At 46.4% G+C, this 18,576-nt stretch overlaps 1 protein-coding gene across 3 annotated transcripts in view; it reads right to left on the bottom strand.

The window, feature by feature from the left end:
• Window positions 1-18,576, bottom strand: part of RUNX1 (RUNX family transcription factor 1) — a 232,785-nt gene that overhangs the window by 161,591 nt on the left and 52,618 nt on the right. Inside the window, exon 1 of one of the 3 annotated variants that reach the window (XM_066370260.1) lies at window positions 17,631-17,657. The exons of the other annotated variants lie outside the window; for them this stretch is intronic. The gene's annotated coding sequence lies outside the window, so the exon portion shown is untranslated. Of the gene's footprint in view, window positions 1-17,630; window positions 17,658-18,576 lie in introns of those variants that run through there. 3 annotated transcript variants of the gene reach the window in all.

Genomic DNA, 18,576 nt, shown 5'->3' with positions numbered 1-18,576 from the left:
TATCCCCTTGGGCACACTATTGCCTCTACTGGGAATACAGGATAGAGACTCAAGCCTGTTTTGCCCTGTGTGATGAACACAATGGGAGCTCTGATGTCTGGTGAAGTCTGTATCGCAGAAGGAAGGATGGATGGAGTCTCCGACAAGCTGACAATGGACAGAGATGCCGCCTGCAAGGTTAGAAGCAAAGATCAGAGAGGACAGGGAATGATGGGAGAGAGGGCAATCATGGTAGAGCCTCATGGCCAGTCATATGTTGGCTGGTTATTTTTACCTCTGGCTAGCAATTCTTTCTGTAAAATAATTTTTATTTCTGTATCATGAATTCTGCCTGGTGATGGCAGTAGAAAAGTCAAGAACATGCTATATGTACAGCCCACAAATCACAATGTGAAAGGGGTCATCAATGTAATACACATATAAAGACTTGAAATTACCATGCCTCTCCAACCCGCCTCATGTATTCAGGTAATGTTCCTTTAAATGACCGCTGTGAAAACATTCATTTTCACCAACTAGATGGATATTGTTTGGGGAAACCTCAATTAAAATAATAAAAAGCAAATATTGAGAATTTAAAAAATCAGAGTGAGCATATAGTTTCTGTGTTTTTTTTTTTTAACTGAATGTGGGTAGTGTTTGAAGAAGTCATGATTTTTTTTTTTCAATCAAAATTATCCATTTCATCTTTAAAACAAAAATAAAAAATTAGAAAAATAAGAAGGGGTCTATGTGGTATTGAATCATCCACTGTTCCCAAAGATCAATTGGTCATTATTCCCAAGAATGGACATTTTGAGCCAACATAATAATAAAAGGCGAGAGTGTTATTATTTTTCAATAGTCTTTCATTTTGAGGAGAACACTTACTTCTTTCAAAAGCCTCCAAAAACTACCCCTGGAGGATTACGTTGGTTCCTTGAGCTTGGACTATAGATTTAAGTACAGTAGTTTCTCCTTATACAAGGTTTTACTTTTCATGGTTTCAGTTACCCTTGGTCAACTATGGTCCAAAAATATTACATGGAAAATTCCAGAAATAAACAATTCATAAGTTTTAAATTGTGGGTCATTCTGAGGCATGTGATGAAATCTTTTGCCATCTCACTTCGTCTGCTAGGACGTGAATCATCCCTCTGCCTGGCGCCTCCCCACTGGGCACACTTTATCACAGGAATGTGTGTATAGAAAACCCCCTAGCATATAGAGGGTTCAGTTCTATCTGCGGTATCAGGAGTTTACTGGGGATCTTAGCACATATCCCCAAGGATAGGAGGGAGCCCCTGTACTGAGCAGTTTGATAATTTTATAAAATCTAACTTTGGTTAAGTCATTCTCAAACACGATCCTATCAGTCAAAACTCAGTTCGACTATATATAACCTCTAACTCTGTCACCGCCTAGCTTGAGCAGATATGGGTAGTTGATCATAACATCTTTATTCCACCATTACAACTCAAGACACATGGAAGTGGGATGGTCAGGTGTGTGATCTGGACTGGATTATGTGTGACTTTCCACATACTTTAGAAGTCATTCCTCCAAAGATGTTTGGAATTTGGAAGCATGCTGGAATGTCACTTGGCTATAAATCTGTTTGGGAAGGGGGTTGTATGGTGGGGCCTGAAATCTGTCCACCTCTCTGATCCAACATCCTTTATGTGTGACCTGTCAGGACGTGACTGCTTTCCAGCGTACTTCCTGGTGCTCACGACGGGTCCATGAGCCTGTGGGGACAGTAGCCATTGTCTTCACTGATGCAAGAGTGCTTTAGGCCCAATGAGCAAAATTCCACAGTGTCTTACTTTCCATGAATGAGGATAAGAGGGGCAGCTTCCGAGGTTAGTTTTCTACTTTCCCAGGAGGAAAAAAATATATTATCAAACTTAACAATTTTATTATTATTATTATTTTGCTAGAGTAACAAAATGTCACCAGGAGAACATTACTTTATTGGAAAGTTGTTGTTTTTTTAACTTGTCTGTCACAGCTTCACATATTTCATAGCTGTGTGTTTCCTGGTTAAAAAGCACTCAACTTTTCAACATTTGGTGCTTTTTTGTGAGCCAGACCCAGGCGAGGAAATTCCAAGGTTTGAGAACAGCTGTAGAAGGTAATCAAAGGGTTGTCTGATGTTCCTGCCAGTTCTGCTGATAAAGTGTGGGCTGCTTTATTAGCTAAACCTCTGGATGCTCAGAGGCTCTCTTTACTGATACTGGGGCATGTCTTCCCAAGCCACATGGATGCAAAAAGTAGTTTGTAGGTGATTGGAGTCTCTTCTACCAGTGTTCTCGGACAAAAAAAAACTACACTTTTATCTATCCTGGGCCAGGGAGGCTCCTCGTGTCCTTTAGGGGACAGACCTAGTGCCCTCTAGGGGACAGACCATTCCCCCTTGAGTTGGAGAAAGTAAAGAGTAACTGTGATGTCTACTCTTTCCAAGGGGCTCTAATCATGGAAGGCTCCAGCCGTGAATGGCTGCTTGGAAGCCAAGAAAGGTCAAGTACACTGCATATATGCCCGCTGAGTTCTGGAATATCACCTGTGACCCACACAGCTCAGGAAACGAGAGAAAGATTCTCTTGGATTTGGCGTTGCTCTTAAACATATGCTCCAAATGTTACATGCTGTCAACCCTCTTACATTTTTCCTATAAGTCACAGTCTTTATGACCAATATGCTTTTTTTTAAAAAAAACATAAGTTGGCAAATCAGATGCAAGCACTCTCTCTAATCACTGTCAAACAATCATTTATTAAGAAAAATCTTCCCACGGGGTTTATCAGGTGAGCTACAAAGAGAATTATGCAGGCACATATGTGATTTGGAAAGGCTTATGGTCTTATTCAGGCAGGCTTGACAAACACATCCTAACATGAAAACTACCAGACTGACATTTAGACAGTCTGTCTGGGATGGCCAGCTTGGTCATTTTACAGCTCCCTTCCTTTCTGAATGGTGGTTATCTATGCCGTATGTGTTCATCAATATTTTGATTCTGCTCCTGAAAAACACACATTGTCTAGTAAGTCTGTGCTATCTGTTTCTAAGCCTCATTTGCTTTTCGAGTGCATCTAGCCGTACTTTGATGATATTCATACCACTATAAAAATAGCAGCTTTGAAAAGTTGCGATGAATTTTCATGAACAAGCTTTTTTTTCAACTTGATTCAAAAGCCACCAAGTATGGAGCAAGTGTAGGATCAAAAGTCAGAAGTGCTAGCTTTTCAAGGCAGTGTGACACCGAAAGTTCACCTGGTCTGGAACCAGGTCCCCTGGCTCCAAGCACAGCTCTGCTCCTTGCTAGTGTAGGGACGAGGGCAGAGACTTGCTGGAAGACTGGATGAAAACTCTGATCCTGCGGTGGTTGTTGAGACCAAATGAGTCAGTGCACGTGAAGGACTCAAAAGGGTGCCGACCTACTGTTATTACTTTGATCCTGGCTTTGCCACTGAGGAGCAGGTCCTTGCATCCCCGGGATACCAGTTTATGTGAACAACGGACTAAGTTCTCTGAAACCATAGCCTGTTGTTTTCTGAATAATTATTTTTGTGTGTGACAGAAACAGAGAGAGACACAGAGAGGGACAGACAGACAGGAAGGGAGAGAGATGAGAAGAACCAATTCTTCGTTGTGGCACCATAGCTGTACATTGACTGCTCTCCCACATGTGCCCTGATGGGGGGGGGTACAACAGATCAAGTGACACCACCCCGTTCGCACTCAAGCCAGCGACCTTGGGCTCAAGCTGGCAAGCCTTGCTCAAACCAGATGAGTCCATGCTCAAGCTGGTGACCTCAGAGTTTTGAACCTAAGTCCTCCGCATCCCAGTCCGACGCTCCAACCATTGCGCCACCACCTGGTCAGGCAGCCTGTTGTTTTCTTTCTAAATAAAAGCATCTTGTAAATGCCTATGGGAAGTCACAGAAAGGAAGGGGCCATATAACTGTATCATCCAAAATAGGACACTTTTTAGTTTAAATGGAGATGCTATCAATACTTAAGAACTACCCTGGGACAACAGGCAGAAACCAGGCCAGCTAGGTTACCCACAAACAGGTAGTATGGTAGCCAGACAAAGGCTGGGGTGGAGATTCTGCCTGTGAGGACATTGAGGGGCAAGCATATTATTTCAAGAAATAAGGGTGGCATTTAAATAGCACACAATCGAAACAACCATTTTCAGTGTGTTCTGTATGTACTGTTTGGCCTCACATGTTTTTCAACATCCCTACATCTGTAAAAAAAACAGACCTGGCTTAAAAATCTGTTGTGTGGATTTTTATTTCTGCTGAGTTTTCCCTTATAAAGCTACCTCTGCCCTCCCAAGAGACACAGCTTTCCCCATTACTGATGGAAAGTTAAGACTCCTCAGAAGGAGGATTTCCCTTCCAGAAATTCAAAACAAGAGACAGCATCAGACAACGCGATTCTGTGCCAGTGAGCAGCCTTTCCAAAGACTTGAACGAAATAATTTGTTTTTCAGGGTTTATAGGTAGCAGATAAAAACCTACACGGAAAAAAAAATGGACAAGAAGAAGTGGAAAATGAGACGCAGAATCTGGAAGCATGAGCTTACAAAGCAATTTGTTCTAGCTCAGCAGTGCCCAGAAATAACTTGAGGTTAACAAGTGAGTATTTCTACTGGAAGATTCGGCTGCAATTAGGTCACCAATGGAGAGGAGACGTAGGTGGAAATGTAAACACCAAGACTATCATTATAAAGGCCCTTTATCAGCAAAACTTCCAGTGATGGGGTTGTTGATTTGAAATGATTAAGAGGCTAAACTATCAGAGAGGAAGATGGAGAGTTTGTGGAAAAGGCCCTGGTTAAGAACAGCAGCAGCTGGAGATTACATATGAGAAAGTAGCTTTATTGACATTCCTTGGTGAGTTAAGCTTGAATAGTCTGATGTGAAAGAAAAAATACATACTTGTTTCCTCTTGTGGTCCCCGTTCTGGCCACATGCACCCAGGCCACACATTTAATTCTGGTGGTAACGAATGATAAATCTGTGTTGTCGAGGCTAATGGAGACATGCTATCATTCTTCTGATTCACCAGGGAGAACTGGTGTGAGGATCTGTTTCTATTCTAACTTCCTAGTAAACAATAAACAACAAACAGATAAAAAGTACTGAGGAACAGATTCTGTGTGGATCCTCTTAGCTCACGCACACATGGATTCCTTTTATTTTTTCTGGATGCTTATTGGAGAGTCTAAACCAGATTTAATTGTGGAATTGGATACCTATCATTGCATTACATATGGGTTTAATGACTAGATTCTACAAATATTTAGGTCCACGGGAGCCATGGAATTCGGTAGACTATTATTTCCTGCCATATGAATAACTGATTTTTCACAGCAGATTTCATTGGCTAACTCATTCGATCCATTTGGTTTGATCATTTAGATGTTCCAAACCACCAAATGATGATCTATTTTTTTTCTTCCAGTTTCCACCACCATACTGATACAGCTTTAAGTTTCAGGGGTTGTGTCTGTTTCCTTAGCAACAAAATGGTTCTGAGACCTGATTATTTTTTGTATCTGTGGTTCATTGCCATCCGTGCAGTGGGAGTTTCCATCTCAAATTTATTTTCTTTACATGTGGCTGATGCTTGAACAAAAGCCTGGAAAGACAGGCCTTAGAACAGCTGCTAAACCTGTCGCTTTAAAGCAAGGCTGCTGTGTCCGCACCGGCAGTTAGCTGGGCATGTTTATGAGTGTGTGCCGCGCAGAGGCATCCACACAGACGAAGGGTGCTCCACTTTAGCCAGCATTGTTAAGTGTCTTGTTCCATTTCCTTTATCACATGTATCAGTGCTCATCTCCTTGAATCCTCATAACTATAAATTGCTGTCCCCCCTCCTATCAAGAATTTTAAAACTCTCTTTTGCCACATATGAGGTATAAAGAACTCTCCTAGGGATAATCTTTTAAATCCAACCTACTCAAGGAACTACCATTGATATCAGATGTTAAGTAAAAGGAAGGAGGTTTATTGTTAGTGGAGGTTTAGCTCTTATGAGAGTCCCAGGGCCAACCCAAGGCTTAGTTATGAAGTCAGAAGATGTTTGTGAGAAAGAGTGAAGGGGAGAGAGAGAGAGAGAGAGACAGAGAGAGGAAGGAAGAGAGAGAGAGAGAGAGAGAGAGAGAGAGAGAGAGAGAGAGAAGGGTGAGTCAGAGGGAGAGAGAAGGGTCAGGAAGGTTACCATCCACTAGGCTTTTAGCTTAGTTGTCAATTTTTTTCTTTATGGTTAAAAAAAAAAATCTAGCCTCATGAAAAAAAAATATATTGCTATCTCCAATTTAAAAAATAAGAACTGAACTCAGAGAAATCCCTCAAGATCTCAGAAGCAAGAGGTGCTAGAACCCAGATGTGAAACGTGGCAGCCGGTTGCTGAGTCCACTACACTAGGCTGCTTTCCCGAGTGAGTCCTTAGGAGCATTGTGGGCACCCAGGTCCACATCCTCTGGGCTTCTCTGGCCCCAGATGCCGGTTGAGCTGCAGAGGGAGAGGTCATTAAGCGTAGGCATTGTCAAACAGCAAATGCATGAGGTGGAACTGCTGGAGGACGAGGGCCTTATGAGACACCGCAGGTCACACCCAGGCGTCTGCCTTGTCTCTCAATATGGCTTCTAGGAAGGTCAGGCCAAGGAAGCCCGAGTGGTGGGTGAATCATAGGGAACACTAAGCCAAAATACTGAATGAGTCATTCTTTCCAGAAACATTGGTCTCTATTTCTCCAAAACTCTTGACAGACTTTTACAGATGGGGGTAGCATAAAAGTGACTTAAATGTAATAGTACGACTCATAAAAATAGATTCTAAAATACATTTACTACTATTACTACTATAATAGCTTTTACTTTTTGATAAGTTCCTACTAACATGTCAGATTCTTTAGTCACCAAAACATCAAAATAGCATGCCACATGCTTTCTGGGTATAAAAAGTGCTAATTACATGAAATGGTAATGATGTACAATCCTCTGACTATCTGCTCTCACATGGTCTGTCTGCATGCTGGGCCTGCAGCAAACTTGGTTCATGCATAGCCAGAGGTGTGGTAGGTAGAACTTAGCTCCTGGTTGTGTGTGGGGGTGAAGGGTAGGGGCTTCAAAGTCAATCCTGAAGTTTCAACCCTGGCTACCAAAGGGCTGGTGGTGCCTTTGCCCAAAATTAGAAAGTTGGAAAGTCTGAGAAGAAGATGCAAAATTCGTTTGGGACACATCTTTCCCAAGGTTCTTTGGGGTGACATCTTGATGGATGTAATTCAGGAGTCAACTGAACACAAGGCCAGGGCTCATGGATGGGCCTGCCTGGGGACCTGAGTGGATAGTCACGGGCTTGGGGTGCTCAAGGCTAGAGTGCGCAGTGTCCCAAAGGGAAAAGGTGGAGTGGAAAGGAAAGAGAGTCGAGGACCAAGTCTGAGACACATTTGGGGCAGGGGAGAAGAGAGGCAGACACAGAGGGAACTCTGGGAAGAGTAGTAATAATAAATCGGACAAGAAATCACCATCATGTGCAAAAGCAGACCCAAGGGGTGGGGGCATATTTTTTCAAAGGATGAGATGGCCTAGACTATAGGTCCTTGAGTATCAAATAAGTTAGCACAGTGGCCCACTTAATATGTCACTGTGCACCAGCGTGTCCCCTGTGAGAGCAGGAAAAAGGAGGGATTTACTAAGAACTCCAGAGTTTCACACAATCCGCCCTATTACTTCTCTGCAGAGGGAGACCACCACAGCAGCAACAGCCCTTTGTCCACCTTCCAGGAAAGATGGCGTGTGACTCACTCCAGTGCTTTGTGACAGGTAGAGAAGAGCGGAGGGAGAGTGTGCAGGAATGGAAAGATGAAAGAAAGGCATTTTCAGACAAGAGAATGCGCAGCCGGTGGAGAGAGACAAGAGGAGAGCAGAGAGAGAAGGGAAGGGAGTGCCGATGGGCAGCTCTGGAGGGAGCGGGATGCTTTTAGCGGGGGGCACAGGTCATGGCCACCTCTCGGGAAGGGGGTGGAGCAAATACAATATTCCTTGGAGAGAGGGCACGTCTTGGTCACAGGAAGGAGGGAGGGCAACAAGTGCTTTATACATACTCACTACCCTTCTTGAAAAGTCAGGGGTAGAGCGTCTCCCCAGAGGAGAGGCTGTCTGGAGAGGAGGAGGTGGGGCTGGCGGCTTAGGGTCAGGCCTGGTGCAGCCCCTGAGCACAGAGCCTGAAAGGGCACATTGCATGGACAAATTGGGTATTGAGCGCATGAGTTAGACAAAGCAAACTGTGTCAAAGTGGTTTTCATTATTCCAATTATACTTATAAGACGAGGGAAAGCAGAGATAGGAAGTTGTGGGGCTTCTGCAGGGAGGCAGCAGTCATTGTGTGTGGCCAAATGATGGATAGGGAACTGAGGACCCTGCCACCGGGCAGAAGGAGCTCATGGGAATACGAGATCCAGAGCCTTTCACCTCCCCGTGGTCTGGTCCTGTGTCTTGAAGAAGGGTTGATGGGAATGAGGATTTCGAGGCTGCTGGGGAGATGTCATGGAATGATGGGGCCCAGGTCAAGCCCATTGCAGCAGGATAATGGTTATCAAGGTCCTGACTGGCTTGACAGCCCAAGTGGCCACAGGCACTTGGGATCACTATGAAGATGGCAAATGTACTCCGTTGGAGGACTGTAGACAGGAAGAAGTAGAGGCTGTGGATGTTTTATAGGAACATTCTGTAAATGTGAGATCCTGAAGATGGTGCCACTTTTGCTCTGAAAGCTATTAGCCTATGGAGAGTGTTCAAACATTCTAAGGCCAGCTGTGCCCCACTCCCCACCCTGGTCTCCACTCTGACAGCTGAAGGGGGGGTCTTTGGGACCTCTTATGTTGGGTTCCTTCCATTCTGCTCAGTGGACTGGTCTTCTTCTCTCACACATGAACAGATTCTTATGTGTAAGGTAAACACTTTGCTTATTCAGTCATATTTTATTATCCTGTATTATATTATCACAGGTGTTTTACTGAAATCAATATTTCCTTCTCCACTGGTGTGGCATCAGATATAAGAAATTGTTTTAGAGAAATCTGTCTGTCTGGGATATGACCCCTTGATCGGACTCTTTAGATTAATGACTATGTCTCCGGATGCTTCTCATGGAAACCTCCTAGGTTTTCTCACATTAACACCCAACACCCCTTCCATCAAACCACGCCAGGTCATGGGTCCTAGGCTGGCACTCTTTGTTTCCTTCAATATGAAAGCTTAAAGGTCAGATTCACCACTGTGCCACAAGCTGTCAGTCTGTGCAGGGAGTTCCCAAAACGAGGCCAGCTATAGCTAACACTGCAAGATGGGCCAGGGGTGATGTATGGGTATAGCAGATGAGCCACAACTCCCCCTGCAGTCTCCCCCAAATATTCGTGTCAACTCAGAGCCCCAGCACATGATCTTATTTGGAAACAAGATGTGACTAGTTTAAGGTAAAATGAGGACATACCAAAGTCAGGTGGGCTCCAAATCCAATGGCTGACCTCCCTGCAGGACTAGGAGACCACAGAGAGGCAGAGGGAGAACTCCATGGGAAGACTGAGGTGGGAACTGAGGCGATGCAGCCACGACCCACAGACTGTGAATGGTTGCTGGGAGCCACCAGAGGCTAGAAGAGGGTCCTTCCAGAGAGCCTCAGGGGGGAGTGTGGCCCTGCTGACCCCTGGGTTTTGAACTTTGAGCCTCTAGGTCTGTGAGACAATCCATTTCTGATGTTTTAAACCACCCTACTTGTGGTCATTTGTTTCAGCAACCCCAGGAAATGACCACAGTCCCCAACCATGACCTCTTCTTAGCTTCTCCCTGCCCAGCTGGGAAGCCACGCTGCCCTGGAGCCTGTCCTGGTGTAACTAACATGATTTCAAGTCTGGGAAACCTCGTCCCAGAAGGCTTCATGCCCAGGTAAGTGTATTTCTTTGGACTGCCCTGATCATTAAGGCGTCGTGACTTACATCGTTGTTCCTTTGAACTTCAATCCGTGGCTGAACCAGGGACATTGTTTTGACTATGCTGACAGTTTTTCTAAACTCCCCACTGTGTGGTTTCCAGGTCAGACAGTCAGGCTTTGTTCTGTGAATCACTGCTGAAGGATTCAATTAAGTCTTGCTTCGCCCGCCTTGTGGCCAGGGTTTCGGTGACTGAGCGAGGACAGGGGCATTTAGAAAGTTACTGAAGGAAGCCAGACCTGGGTAGAGAGCAGCGTGCCGACATCAGGCAGGGAACATGGAGATTAGGGGGCTCGAGCTGGCGGTGACGAACGGAATCACCAGGAGCTCAGCTCCTTGGCGTGAAAGGCAGCTGGCGACTCCTGACACTATTTTAGGACCCAAAAGAGAAAGTAAGGGACTTTGTTAAATCACTTAAAAGAGCCTGAGTGTCGAGGGGAGAGGAGACATGTGTTAGCACCACAGCCCTTCTGCCGCAGGAATGAGAAAGGATCAAAAATGGGAGTCTGGTCATGATCTTTGTGGCGGGGGCTTCCTTTGAAGTCTGACATCACTAAAAAACTTCTCATAAAACCAACAAGGGGGGAAAAAAGAGCATCTCATCCCGCTAGGAGTACACCAAAGACTATGGAAATGAGAATCGGTTAAGCTCTCTGCAGAGGCAGGAATCCAAGATCACTCAGGAAAAGAAAGAGGATTTCTCAAAGGGCCCGGAAAATGCTGCCTCTGTTGGCAGGCTTGTTTGAGGGGCAAGGGTCCCGCCTCATGCCAGGAGACCAGGTAGAGGGACCCGTCCCCAGCTGAGGACCCTGGTGGCCCTGGGCAAGTCCTGGAGACTCTTGGAACCTCTGTCTCCTGGTTCTGGAGCGAGGTGGTTCTTGCCAGCCCAGCTTCCCTTGCAGGACCGTGTGGGACTCCGAGGAGACACGGCGCGTGAATTCACTCTGTCAATTTCTAAGCATCCTATAAATACAGACAAGTAAGGACAGGTACTCACTGAAGCTGGGCCCAGGATGCTCTAGACATCCCATTTCCCTGCACCCTGTCAGGTGCCAGCGGCCCAGCTCTGGGAGTCCCAGTGGGTGGGATGGTCCCTTGTTTTTTGTTTTTGTTTGTTTTTTTGCATCAGCAATGTGTTCATGCCATGGCTGATGGCAAACACAGTCCCCAAGGGAGACCGAGTTGCTTGCCTTTTTAGGACATCAGGAGGAAGGCCATGCTGCACCACCCTCCCAGGGGCTGGTCCTTTTGGGCACGAACCCCGGAGAGGCCAGGGATGTGCTGATCTCAGGGAAGGGGATGGCAGAGTCCTAGCCCCCAGCCTGTAGCCCTGGCTTGTGTGTTTCTCTGTGTGCCACACTGTCACTGAGTGCTCTTAAACCTGTGCTGTGGGCACCTGCCGTGGCTTCTCCTCCTCACAGCTGTGACAACAAACACCGAGTCTGCCTGTGCCTTGATCTTGAACTTCCCAGCCTCCAGGACTGTGAGAAGTGAAATCTGTGGTTTATAAGCCACCCAACCTATGGTAGTTTTGTCAGAGCACCCTCAACAAACTAGGACACTGAAAGCCAAGAGGCTCCTGGGAGGACACCGTGGGCTGCCAGGAACCCCGCCTGGCCCAGCTCCCTCACTGTACCCCAGCTGTGTTCTCTGGTGGGCTTCAGCGATCCCGGTAACAGGGTGTTTTCTGAACACACTGGGTCTCTTTCTGCCTCCAGGTCCTTGAACTTGCCCCTACTTCTACCGAAAACCCCTTTTCTGCCTCCTCCCCTGGCTAAACCCTCCCAGTGAAAGAATATTCATGTCTGCTGTCACTTCTTGAACAGGTTGGGGCCAACCCTGTGCCTCCAGGCGGCCCTGTGAGTCTGTTCCCTGGCTTGCCACTCCCGGTCGAGCTCTTGAAGACATGGCTGTCCAGCTGACCCTGGTGAAGCACCTATGGGCTCTTGGTTGACTTTATTGTACTAACCTCTAGGTAGCTCCCACTATGTGCCAGTGAACATTCTAAGCACATGGTAAGTATCAACGCCTTCAGCGGAAGCAGGCAGGGACAACTACACTCCTGTTTCACAGGTGAGGGAATAGAGACACAAATAGGTTATGTGACTTGCCTGAGGTCACACAACTAAGTTGTGGATGGGGGGATGGCTTCTCTGCCCATGGGCCTGAATTGAGATGAGTAGGGTCCCCTAAACTCAGGCCCACTCAGAACCTCAGAATATGACCTTCTTTAGAATAAACTCTTGGCAAAAATCACTAGTTAAGATGTGAATCAGGGCGGGCTCCTAAGAGAACCTGAGCCCAGCCTGGTCTCCACGAAATTAACATTCTAGGGGGACAGGCCCTGAAACAATCAATACACAAGTGGTGATTTCAGAGAGTGATGAGGGATATGAAGAACTATTCCTTTCTCAAATGATAATGAGGACTTACTAAATTAAATATTATAAAAACAAACAAACAAATGGTGATGTCCTTTGCCTGTGTTAGCGATTGTGCATTCACTTACATGTTTGCCTTGGGGTATACGCAGCACCCTGGAAGGTCAGACTCCGATGGTCCCCCAGCTGGCCCCACTGGCCTTTGCGTGGCAGCCTGACTGGTGGCTAGAGTAGCCCATCCAAGCCTAGCTTCTCCCTCGTGGGGCCCGCAATGAAAGGGATGACTAGGCAGGCGCCTGTCCAGATCCGAACAGGAGGGAGAAGGGAGCCTCCCCTAGGTCAGTTCCCTGGCTGGGCTGGCAGCAGGGCCACTCCTTTCCTGCAAGTACAGGGCACTCGACATGCCCCTTGTCTGGCAGATGCCATTACCCCTGGGGATACTTTTCAGGTGGCTGCTTGGAGAAAGACACATGGACACAATTTCAGGAGCTTTTCAAACTTCCAGAAAGAACAACAGGCAAATTTCCCAAACTTAGTGTAGATACTTTAGAGATCTCACTCATGAGTATGGGTCACTTCAAATACAAGCAATGTGACTTAGTTACAGAATCAGATAATCACATACAGCGAGGGGGGTGATGGCATGATAGAAACCATCATTTTAAGAGAGAACTATTTTGGAGAGAGGAGCGATTCTGGGGGCAAATGAAACCTTGCCGGTTTTCCTGCATTCTCCAGTGACTTTCCACTTGATTGGAAACACCGTAACTAGGAGTCACGGCGGGGGGTGGATATTGGTTTGTTTGCTTATTCCTAGACAGACAGGCAGGTAGGCAGTCAGGCACACACACACACACACACACACACACACACACGCACACGCACACGCACACCTGCCTGAGGAATGGGGGGAAAGACCAGGAATAAATGCAATGGTCTGGTTCCCTTCACGTCACTCACTGATTTTCCTAAAAGTGGATTTTCTCATATCCTTTGAAGTCAGGCAAGTGGCTTTGGTGGCAGCCATGTTCCGCTGAGGTGGCGGGTAATGTGCTCTACTGTCTCGGAGCCTCTTTTAGCAACAGGGAGGGCTGATGTCCCCTGAGTGAGCAGAGAAGGCGAAGAGAAAGGCTGTGATTCTAACCAGATAAATAGGGAGCTCATTCTGGACCACCGGATCCTTCCATGGTTCTAAAGCAACCAGGAGAAACAAGGCCTTGACCACTGCCTTTCAAATTTTCTTTTTTTTTTTAAGAATATTAAAAATTATCTTTAAAGAAATGTCTAAACTTGGTGAAAGTATATTTACCCAAGATATCAACTATCTAAATATATGATTGATCAACCTTTTTCCATGGATGAAGACACAGTGAAGGGCTGGATATTCAAGCTCACACATACACCTGTTGACATTTTTATGGTTGTAGATAAATCAGTCAATACATGTAGGTAGATTTGAAAAAAAAAGTGACCTTGGCATTTTTTTTTGGAATCTCAGGGAGAGGATGGATAGTAACTAAACTCCCCATGGCTGTCGTTTCGCAATATCTGTAAGTCAAGTTACAATGCTGTGCACCTTGAACGTACACAGTGCTGTGTGGCAGTTCTGTCTCCCTAGGATGGGGAAAATAATGGAAGGAGAAACAAACAAGAAAACCAGGGTTAGCTTCCAGCTGAAAGACCGCCTGGGAACCTCTGTTCTCGTCCACCCTCAGGGACCTTGGCCACATTCTGGGCGGTTAATTTGGTTTCCTGACTGGAATTGCAACACCCTGCAGCAGAGTAGCCTGTAGCTCCAGACGAGCCCATGAACGGGGTGTCAGGAAGTCCAGGAAACCATGAGTCAGCTCAGCACTGGCACCCGGGCCACCGAGGCTTGAAAGGAAACTTGATCAGTAGCCGAAGTCAACAAAGGGGACATAGCAAACCGCCTGGTGCTGGGAAACACAGCCTGGGTGAGGTGTGGGGCAGGCCAGGGAGGGCCAGCGGCATGTCCCCGTGGACCCCCCACACTGTGCCCCTCCCTTCCCAGAAGAGACTGTCCAGCCCTTCAAGCTCTGACCACAATGGGTGGAATTTAATGACCTGGGAACTAGTTTCACATTGGTTTGGTAAACTAAAAATGATAGAGTAATATGTTGAAATCATTCCCCCCCCCCCCCCAGTTGAAAAGAAGTTATTGCAATTCTCTGAGATGTGACCTTTTTGGAATAAAGACTGTAAGTTACCAGAGGGTAATTTGAGATTTAAATGCATCCATGCTGTGATTGACATACTGCTTTGTATGGGACGTGGTTTATAGTAAAGGTCATTGGAATGCTGGTCTCTCAGTTCCTCTGTCTGTTTCTTCCCTGTCTCTTGGAATGTACATGTAGGTGCACGTATGTGTAGGTGTAGGTGCATGTATGTGTATGTGTAGTATGTCTTTGTGTACTTGTTTATTTTCTATTATTTCTACCTTTTAGAATGTACCTGCCCCACCTTCAGTGAAGACTTGCTTTTCAGGATTTTGAGTATAAAGAATTAGTTGAAGCTGCTGGTCTGTTTTCTAACACTTGGACCTTGCACCTGATATGTCAGCAGCCTGCCTCTGGGAGTGTATACTGGAACCCCAGACGTGGCAGAACTGTGGAACTGTGGACTTGGGCCTCCCATCTCATGGGGCAGGAATTCTTCCTGAATCCCCACCTCTTGGGAGCACCCCGATGTTGGGCTCGATGTAAAGGCTCTGTCTCTGCTTCCATGGTTCAGCCCCTGCTGTGGGGCTCAGATGTGACTACTCTGCCAAAGAGGGGATGAGGCGGGAGCTAAATCCTGGGGAAACTGAGAGAAGCCCGTGACGTTGCCGGAGAGGAAAAGGGGAGAAGGCAGGCAAGGTGAGGTCACATGTGTGGGGCTGCCTCCAAGCCCAGGAGCCCTAGTGTCCCAGGAGTAAGGAGGGAGCAAACGCCATGGAGACCCCCTGCTGGTCCCTGCCCTGGCATGCCTCCGGGCCTTAGCACCTCTTTCTGAACCCCAAGGGCGAGTCTCTTCAGTCCATCCATCACACTCATCTAGGGGGTACAGGGTGCTGCAGGGACCGAAGACAAAATCTTTGGCCTAAAAACAGAGTTCCTGGAACAATGTTGACACTTCTGAAATAATAGCTAGCTTGAAAAAGGACACTGAACCCTCTCCCCTCTCTGTCCTCCCTGCCTTACTTCACAACCTGTCTCCTCTCTAACTACGACAGTGAGTGGAAAAAAAAGTCAGTTTCACAAAGATCCTCATTACAGAAAGCGTTGTTGTAAATTATCTAGACACGTAGGCATTTCTGCAGTACAAGTTTCCCCTGAGCTGGTCACTTATTTTTACACAGTGAGGCCAAAAAACACAGAAAACAATAACAGAAAGAAAAAAGAAAAAGATTTTACGTCTTGAGCAACAGGACATAGATACTATCAAAATATTTTGCAAAAATTCAGAAGCATTGCCACACTTTCCATAGGGTTAACTTTTGAGATGAAAAACTAATTTGGAACTTATGATTTAAAAAAAAAATTCCCTTACCCAAGCTGAAGAAATTTACTTGGGAGAAAAAAAAATGACTAACTTGTAGTTTCCACAATGAGAAACACATTCCCATGGCTTTCTGCCACTTTCTGCCATGACGTGTTAGGCTTAGATTGCATTCATTTATAATGAGTTAAAAATATGAATGAAAATCTTTAAATTAGTCAAAGTAAAGTCATGGTTTAAACATTCTCCCCTGCAAAGAAAGAGAGGATATTGGACGACAGAACAATTGTTTCTGAGTGTTAATCCCCCAACCCTGATGGCCCATATTTAATTTCAAACAAAGTGCTGCAACTACACAATTTTAAAAAAATAAAAAAGGAAGAAAGAAAATGGCCCTCTTATTGTTATGCTGAGATAGGGCAGCGTGATGTCTGAGCTTGTCTTTTCCTGCAGCCTATCTGGCCTTGAGTCCACAGAGCCCCCAGCCAGCATCAAAGGAAGCCCTAGGCGATGGTGTGTGGGACACCAGATAGCCAGAGGAAGCAGGGACCCTCCCTTTGCCCGGAGGAATTGCTAAAAGTAGATGGTGAGGTAGTCTCAGTGCAGGGAGGGATCTTGCTGATCCTCTCTTTTGATGGATGATAGAACCCTGGCTTCTTTTGTGACCTTCAAAGGCAAGGGTTTATGTAACAGGCAGAAATGTCTTTCTATTGGGAGATAGATATTGTCTTTCCTCTATCTATCTTGAACTCCTCATGCTGATATTCAAATCAATGTCTGCCTGCTTTAGGGCTCAGGGTAGATGGGGAGCAGCCAAGCACTGCTATTTGTTGTTGTTTTTCCCTCTGGGCTTTCTAAGATGGTTTTTATCAACTGAGACCATCGTGCAGCCCTCCACCTTCATCTGGGAGGCTGTCATACAGGTTTCATTTTGACCTTCTCTGTGCATTTGGGATGCATGTGGAGGGTGGGGTCAGGGCCAGCCTCACACTTGGACTGAGCATGTGGTCACCTGCATGGCAGCCTCTCTGCCTCCCCCTTATCTCCTGCTCCACCCACCTCACCATCTTCACTCGAGATTTATTCTTTTGGATGAGAGCTGCCCTCTCTTCTAATTAGTTTTCAAACTTTGAGTCCATCAGGAACGGGTTAAGTTCCTTCAAATTAATATCTTTGCTGCCCTGATTTCCTCTCTAGAAAATATTTAGGGAAGCAAGCTGGGCTGGGAGAGGGCATGGGGAGAGGAGAAAGGGGCTTAGGAAAAGGGTCCCTCCGGGGGCCACAGAGTCAGCCCTGTTTCCCTGAGAACGTCCCTTGTGGCTTCCTTACGAGGGCCACACAATGTCCAGACACCACTGTATGACTTTCAGAGATAACAGTGGCAGTTCCTGGCAACATCTGCCCACTCCCTCCCTTCCTCCACCATCCATTCTTCTCCTTGGAGGATCTTTCTTTGGCTTTGGGCACTGGGAACCTCCAGTTTGCAGAAGAAGCTAAGTCCCTGTGAATCCAATCCCCCTCTCATCTTGTCAACCTCTTTTTTATCAAGACCAAAACAAACCACAAACTTTCTTATCCCACTAAATATCCACCCATGAAGTGCAACCCAGAAATCTGTGTTCCAAAGCAAAACCATTCTCTTTGAAAGAACCAGCCTGTACTGCCCTGCCCCGCAAATGGGAGGTTTAATAGACTTGACCCGAGGCAGGCATCTGGTAGTAAGTAAAGTAGGACCATCATGGGGTTGAATTGGTGACTTACAGTGGCTGTTAAGCACTGGGGCTCTTGAATTCAGGCCTGTGGGCGAGCAGGGCACCAACAGCAGGGCAGCACGGCCCTTAATCTCATGCCAGCTGGACCCGGAGTCGAGGCTTGGAGGCTGAGTGCTCAGGCCGCTCTTGGCACAAACTCCAGAACGACTCTGGTGGCAATGTGGGGCTGTGGCTTCAGGCCTGCCCCGGAATAACACACTGTCAGCATATGTTAACAGGCTGCCTTTTCTCCGAAGATCACAACATGCATTCCATTTAGTGTCTGTTTTGCAAGTGTTACTATCTGTGTTTTATGGCAACAAGACCATGCTACAGCAGGGCCTTTGAGCTCTGCCATGTGAGTGTGAGTGGTTGGGGGCTGACTCGGGAGACCCGTGCTTCCTGTGTCTCAGGCTGTTGCGCAACAGCCTTCCCCCGACCTTTCCGAACCCCTTCCAGAATGGTCTTTCTGGCTTGCAGACCTCAGAGTCTGGTGGGAGTTAAAAGGAACATGTGTGTTCTGAACTCCCTGGAAGAGAGGATAGTATTAAAAACACACACACAATCTAGTGCTCAACATGTGGGGACAGAGATGAAAGGGGTTGGTTGTTTCAGGACTGAGTTTTGCGGCCGCATGTGGTTCAGCCTTCCCTGCATGGGGAGCACATGAAAACGAGTGAAGGATCTGGCCCCTTCTTCTCCTGAAATGTCTCTTCCATTAAGGATAAGACCGTGCCAACCCTCGTCTTTTTCCTGTTAAAAATGTGACCATCTCATCAGACTAGACGTTCTAAAGAACTCACCATTGATATCATTCAATGGAAAAACTCCAAGTCCCGTGGGACTCACGCAAGGGGACCTGGGTGTAGTTTTATCGCCATTGAGTGAACGATATAAGCTGCTCACTAGAGATGTGGGGGCCACACTTACAATACTTGACTCCCACACAAATGATT

Source organism: Saccopteryx leptura, chromosome 2, assembly GCF_036850995.1.
Source record: "Saccopteryx leptura isolate mSacLep1 chromosome 2, mSacLep1_pri_phased_curated, whole genome shotgun sequence".
Taxonomy (NCBI): domain Eukaryota; kingdom Metazoa; phylum Chordata; class Mammalia; order Chiroptera; family Emballonuridae; genus Saccopteryx; species Saccopteryx leptura.
Note: the sequence above shows the minus strand (reverse complement) of the source record. Positions and strands in the feature narration are given on the sequence as shown.